Here is a 7,808-nt window from a genome sequence, read left to right on the forward strand (position 1 = left end):
GTCCCTGGTTTCATCATCAAAAGCTGCTCCGAGAAAAAAATCGGGTTTTAGGTAAAATTTAAATAACTCTCTTAGCTGGATCATTTTCTAGGACATTCCAGATAATAACAAGGCCTCGCATGTCCTGGCCACCTTGTGCCAGGAACTGTGGGCACAGTCCCTGCGTCGCCTCGTGTAACCCACACACGATCCCGGGGACTATCAGCACTGCCCTTTGTGGGGGGCAGAAGGGGGAGCTGAGCGTCAGAGGCTTGAGCTGCTTTGCCCATGGTCATCCTCCTAGTCAATGGTGACATTCAGACCTACACCAAAGCCAAATGGCCACGAAGTGTTCTGCTTTGGGTAAAACGGGGATAACCTAGAATTCTATAAGATTACCAGATAATGATAAGATGGGGGCATGAACCAGACCTCCTTCCTAGGGTCACACTGAATGAGTTACTGCATGTTAGGGCAGACAACAGGCTGGATGCAATGAGCGCCATGTGAGGAGTGACTATGGATGTTACTTGTGTCACTTTATTTTTACTGTAGTTGTCTTCCTATCGCTTCCCTACGCTCCTGAAATTACATTTAAGTGGCTCCCATAGGCTCTGCTTTGGCCCAAAGCCCACCCCTCTGGCTCTGCCTATGGGTGGTATCAGTGGAATGCTCTGTGGTTAGGCTTTTACAACCTAAGAGACAATTAATGAAAGTACTAGACTTTTCTTCGTGGCACAACATGATTAACTTCACTGGGATTTATCTGCCGTTGAACAAATCGCTGAAAAATCATCACCGCCAATAAAACTAACTGAAAGGTTATTTCCCTTGAAAATAAAATCAACGAGGCTTCCTACACCTGAATTTCCAATGAAGTCTTAACTGCTTTTGGCTGAGACACTTCCAGTTATTTAATACCCTTCACCAACACTGAACAAATAAAGCTAAGGGTTTAAGCTTGGGATTAGGAAAGGGCTTTTCTCTGAGCAAGAAAATTGTACAAACGATCCATGGGATATCAATCAATGAAGCAAATTAACATTCAAGAGCCCAGACTCAGGAGCAGGTCTGCCTTGGATCCTGATCCTTGCCACTGGCTCTGGGATCTTGAATAATTCACTGACTCTCTCTTGGGTCCGAGTTTCCTAATCCCTAAAATGAGGATAATAACAGTACCTCCTTCGCTGGGCTGTTGGGCAGATGGTGTAAGTTAATACATATAATGAGCCTAGAGAGAGTAGGGCCTGTCATGTAAATGTTGATGTTATTATTATTATGCAGATATTTTGCAAATTGCTAATTTTTTTCAAAAGCCTATACTCTTTTTTTAAAATTTTTTATTTAAGTATAATCGATTTACAAAGTTGTGTCAATTCCTTCTGTACAGCAAAGTGATTCAGTTATACATATATACACATTCTTTTTTTATACTCTTTTCCAATATGGTTTATCATAAGATATTGAATATAGTTCTCTGTGCTACACAGTAGGACCCTGTTGTGTATCCATTCTACATATAAAAGCTTACATCCTCTAACCCCAGCCTCCCACTCCAGCCCTCCCCCAACCCCCTGCCCCTTGGCAACCACCAGTCTGTGAGTCTGTTTCTGCTTTGTAGATAGGTTCATTTGTGTCATATTTTAGATCCCACATATAAGGGATATCATATGGTACTTGTCTTTCTCTTTCTCAGTGGAATACTACTCAGCCATAAAAGAGAATGAAGTAATGCCATTTGCAGCAACAAGGATGCAACTAGAGATTATCATACTAAGTGAAATAAGTCAGAAAGAGAAAGACAAATACCATATGTACACTCCTGAATAGAGAGAATCCAGGTGTGAACTGGGTAAGTCTCTACAGGAAGCCCAGTTATGTCATCAACGTTGATCATGCCCCCCTGCTCATGGCCCCAACTCCTGCCGGATGGAAGAGTGGAAAGGACAGGAGATGCATAGCCCTCCCCACTCCTGCTTTCTTAGCGAGCTGGCTCACCCAGTGCTGGACTCATATGGCTCCTCTGAGCTCTGAGCTGAGTAATTAAACTGAGGGCTCCAAGGACAAAAGCCCAGAACTGGGCACCCCAAGATTAAAAAGGGTATTGGCTGGTGTGTTCGCTCCAATCAACTATCTAATGCAGAGTCTATCAGGAAATCTAGGTTTACATATTCTTAAAGAGTGCTTACTCAGTTTACCAGAAAGAATATCAAATGTACACAAAGTTCTTTCTAAAATATGAAGTGTTTCTAGCATATTTGGTGTATGAGTTAACAAAGCATTGCTTTAGATGATGGGAGCATTGCTAAGGAAACAGGTCTGGGGAAGGGGCTAATATTTATTGATCATGACCACGTGCTGGGCATGTTATACTGTCCTTCTTATTTAAATTCCTCATCAACTTAGTGTAGTAGTTTCCATACCCATTTTGAGGAAAGGGTACAGATGCTCAGAATAGTCAAACTTGGCCCAAATTACACAGCCAAAGCAGGAGTCCTGGTTCCAGCTGAGTGTCCTTAGCCCCAACCTGGGCTCTCTGCCCCCAGCAGCCCATCCCACTGAGCGGCTGGAGCCCGCCTTCAGGGGCAGCAGGCGTTCAGCGTGGGTCTTGTTGTCACCTGTATGACCTCTCTTTAAATTGCATCGATGAACAGCCTTTGAGTCTCTCCAGCGCCTACAGGATTCCAAATAGATCCTTCCTCCCAGCAGCAGCTCTGCTGTATTTGGGGCAGCTCCACGGATGTTAAAGCTAAGTTTCAACATCTTTCTCCTACTGTGCAATCAAAATTCTCTGCACACGTTGTAAGCATGTTAGTCTTCTCAGTGGAGCCTATAGAGATGGGGAACTAGTGGATAAAACCATATGTGAGTTGAGTTGGCATTTTTCTAAAGCAGTAGGAGGATTAACTCAACTCTTCCATTTACCCCCCATTTAAATTTTGCTTTGCTTTTTAAAATTTTAGACGACAAGCAGCTAACACCACATGCTTTCTTTTTTGGACCAGGAGTTTTTTAGGTCCACTCCCTCCCCCACCAAAGTAGTCAGATTTCATTTCCCCCTGTGCTGTCTCCTTCTAAAGCTTGGAGGGCAGGCAGGGCTGCTTTTTGTGGGATGCTGAAATCTGCCCAGCTGTATCGTGTTTGAAAGCTTCATTATTCCTTTTTGGCATAATAAGGGCCTTAGATTGAAACAGAATATCTAATTACATTGGAAGGGGAAATATCGACATTCATTTATAAAATATCTTCCTGGTAGCTTCATATACACACATTCTGTCTAATGAACTCTTAGAGAGTGCCCAGATTCAATCCCATCATCGTGGAAACTGTAAAAATAAGATATTAGGGCCAACAGAGCTAGGCAGCTGGGGCTGGGCAGCCTTTTTGTTCTAGTTTCCTAACATTCTCGGGTTATGTTAGAATGAAAAAGTCTTTGAGGCCTCACCCTGGCTATGGCAGAGGCCAGCTCCAGTGAACGCACACTGGAAGTTTCATTAGAGAGCCAGTGAGGGCCAGAGCAGAACTTCGCTAAGTAATTGCACGGCACTAAAGATATTGCAATTTTTTTTCTTTTCCCAAGTTTCAGCATCAAAGCAGAGGCATCAGGACTTCAGGAGAAGAGTCAAAGCAGGGCCCAGTTGAGGGAGAAAGAAGATTCCAGACGATCATCAGAGGCAAGAAAGGTCTGAGCAGTGAATTGTGAGGTTGCCTTAATTCTCCCTACTGGAGTTTGTGATAAATCAGGAGCTGTTGGCACCTCCTTTCATGTAATCTTCAGCCTGCCCTGTTGAGGACAGTTCACTCAACACTAAGTAACAGCAACTCTCAAAGGAAAGCTCTGCCACTGCTGAATTAATCGATATCCTTGAAGCCCTGGAGGGACCTCTGCTCCAAAGGGGAAGGCTAGAACATTACTCAAGGGAATATTATTTTTCATCTTTCTTCATGAGTTAAGAGAAAAGAGAGAAATGTTGAGGGTTGTGGAATGGAAGAAATATGTGTAACTAAGCCCTTTACACAGTGCAGGCTTACTCTGCAGTTGTATTTATTACTGCATGAAATTTTTTTCTATACATTTCAGAGCCTATATTGATAGGCTCAAAGAGAAGGAATTTTTATTATTATAATCATGAAGGTCTTGATAATATCTGTGACCTTCTTGTGGTTATAAAAGTACAAAAGTGGGAATTCCCTGGTGGTCCAGTAGTTAAGACTCTGTGCTTCCACTGCAGGGGGCCTGGGTTCCATCCCTGGTCAGGGTACTAGGATCCCACAAGCCTCATGGTGTGGACAAAAATACAAACGTACACTCTGATCTCTGATTCTGGGTGAAATTAATGGACCTGAGCACTCATTGTGGGCTCTTGAAAAGACACTCAAACTTCCACATACTTAAAAAAAAAAACTTGTTGATTCAGAGAACGCACCACTAGAATGCACCACGAGGCAATCAAACCAAAAGCATGGGCTTAGTGAGACACCCAGAGCTTTGGGCATGGCCTCAGGTGAGAGAGAGAAGGTTCTTCACAGGATCTATCTTAAGAAAGTGTAGCAGAAAAACAACTGTAAAAACACCTGTATACTTCACATGAACGGTTAGCTTTGAGACTATGATGTCATCAAGGCTGGGCTTTGTTAAGTGGGCAGGTTACACTCCACACAAGACCCACAGCCCGTGGAAAAACTGACCAAAGAACTAGAATCAGCCTTGACCAAGGGCAACCTTTGTCTTCTACAATGGTACGTCTCCAATAAATCAATGGAAACAAAGCTTTTTTTCCCCTTTAGTTGAAATATTTAAGATAATTATGCATTCAGAGCATTTGTAAGTAATAAAACAGAGATCCTGTGTACCCTTTACCCAGTTTCCCCTAATGGTAACATCTTGGAAAACTATAGTGTGATATCACAATCAGGATACTGACACAGATACAATTCACCAGTCTTAGGGCGATTTCCCCAGTTTTACTCATTAGTCCTTGTGTGTGTTTAGTTCTGCACAGGTTTATCACATGTGTATAGTTCTGTACCCCTCTTCTTTCTCTTTGAGAACCACTCCCACTTTTTTACCAACCCCACCCAAACCCTCTCTCCTCCCAGCCCCTCTAACCGCTAATATACTCTGCATTTCTAAATTTTTGTTATTTCAAAAATGTGGTATAAATGGAATCATAAAGTATGTAACTTTTTTTGATTGGCTTTTTTCACTCAGAATAATTCCTTGAAGATTAATCCAAGTTGTTGGGTGAATAGCAATAGTTTATTCCTTTCTGTTGCTGAGTAGCATTCCATGGCATGGATATACCAATGTTTGTTCAACATTCATCTATGGAAGGACATCTGGGCTGTTTCCAGCTTGGGGCTATTATGAATGAAGCAATGATGAACATTTGTGTATAGTTTTGGCATAAACATAAGTTTTTATTGCTTTGGAATAAATGCCCACAGACACAATTGCTGGATTGTATTGTATTTGTATGTTTAGCTTTATAAGAAGCTTCTAAAGTGTTTTCCAGAATGGCTGTACCACTTACATCCCCACCAGCAACATGTGAGTGATCCAGTTTCTCCCCATCCTTGCCAACGTTTGAAGTTGTCTCTATTTTTACTTTAGCCATTCTAATAGGTGTGTAGGGATAACTCATTGTGGTTTTAATTTGCATTTCTTCAATGGCTAATGATGGTGAGCATCTTTCCAGGTGTCCATTTGCCATCCGTATATCCTCTTTGCCAGCATGCCTGTGAGTGTCTTACCCATTTTTATTTGGATTGTTTGTTTTTTTTTTTTTACTGTTGAGGTTGAGAGTTCTTCATTCTAGATATGAGTCTTTGTTGAATATGTGGCTTGTATTTTCTCTGAGTCTGTTGCTTATCTTTCACCATCTTTATATGGTCCTTCCCAGAGAACAAGTTTTTAACTTTGATAAAGTCTAATTTAACAATTTTTCTTTTTATGGATTGTGTTTTGGCAACAAGTCTATAAATTCTTTACCTATATCCCAAAGTTTTTCTCCTAGGATGTTTTTAAAGTTTTATAGAATTAGGATTCACATTTAAATTTCATTTTGAGGTAATTCTTGTAAGAGGCATAAGTGTTAGTTGAGTTTCCATTTTTGGCCCATGGATGTTCAATTTCTCCAGCAACATTTGCTGAAAAACCTTCCCCTCATCCCCACTCCATTGAATGGTTTTGCATCCTTTTGTTTTTTAACATCTTTATTGGAGTATAATTGCCCTAAAATGTTCTGTTAGTTTCTGCTGTATAACAAAGTGAATCAGCTATAATATACTTATATCCCTATACCACCTCCCTCTTGCATCTCCCTTCCACCCTCTCTATCCCACCCCTCTAGGTGGTCACAAAGCACCGAGCTGGTCTCCCTGTGCTATGCAGCTGCTTCCCACTAGCTATCTATTTTACATGTGGTAGTGTATATATGTCCATGCCACTCTCTCACTTCGTCCCAGCTTACCCTTCCCCCTCCCTGTGTCCTCAAGTCCATTCTCTACGTCTGCATCTTTATTCCTGTCCTGCCCCTGGGTTCTTCAGAACCATTTTTTTTTTATTCCATATATATGTGTCAGCATACGGTATTAGTTTTTCTCTTTCTGACTTACTTCACTCTGTATGACAGACTCTAAGTCCATTCACCTCACTACAAATAACTCAGTTTCGTTTCTTTTTATGGTTGAGTACTATTCCATTGTATATATGTGCCACATCTTTATCCATTAATCTCTCGATGGCCACTTAGGGTGCTTCCATGTCCTGGCTATTGTAAATAGAGCTGCAATGAACATTGTGGTACATGTCTCTTTTTGAATTATAGTTTTCCCAGGGAATATGCCCAGTAGTGGGATTGCTGGGTCGTATGGTAGTTCTATTTTTAGTTTTTTAAGGAACCTCCATACTGTTCTCCATAGTGGCTGTATCAATTTACATTCCCAGCAACAGTGCAAGAGGGTTTCCTTTTCTCCACACCCTCTCCAACATTTCTTGTTCGTAGATTTTTTTGATGATGGCCATTCTGACTGGTGTGAGGTGATACCTTATTGTGGTTTTGATTTGCATTTCTCTAATGATTAGTGATGTTGAGCATCCTTTCAGGTGTCTTTTGGCAATCTGTATACCTTCTTTGGAGAAATGTCTATTTAGGTCTTCTGCCCATTTTTGGATTCGTTGTTTGTTTTTTTGAAATTGAGCTGCATGAGCTGCTTATATACTTTGGAGATGAATCCTTCGTCAGTTGCTTCGTTTGCAAATATTTTCTCCCATTCTGAAGGTTGTCTTTTCATCTTGTTTATGGTTTCCTTTGCTCTGCAAAAGATTTTAAGTCTCATAGGTCCCATTTGTTTATTTTTGTTTTTATTTCCATTTCTCTAGGAGGTGGGTCAAAAAGGATCTTGCTGTGATTGATGTCATAAAGTGTTCTGCCTATGTTTTCTGCTAAGAGTTTGATAGTGTCTGGCCTTACATTTAGGTCTGTAGTCCGTTTGGAGTTTATTTTTGTGTATGGTGTTAAGGAGTGTTCTAATTTCATTCTTTTACATGTAGCTGTCCAGTTTTCCCAGCACCACTTATTGAAGAGGCTGTCTTTTCTCCATTGTATATTCTTGCCTCCTTTACCAAAGATAAGGTGAGAACATGTGTGTGGGTTTATCTCTGGGCTTTCTATCCTGTTCCATTGATCTATATTTCTGTTATTGTGCCAGTACCATACTGTCTTGATTACTGTAGCTTTGCAGTATACTCTAAAGTCAGGGAGCCTGATTCCTCCAGCTCTGTTTTTCTTTCTCAAGATTGCTTTGGCTATTCGGGGTCTTTTGTG

Source organism: Eschrichtius robustus, chromosome 2 (genome assembly GCF_028021215.1).
Source record: "Eschrichtius robustus isolate mEscRob2 chromosome 2, mEscRob2.pri, whole genome shotgun sequence".
Classification (NCBI taxonomy): domain Eukaryota; kingdom Metazoa; phylum Chordata; class Mammalia; order Artiodactyla; family Eschrichtiidae; genus Eschrichtius; species Eschrichtius robustus.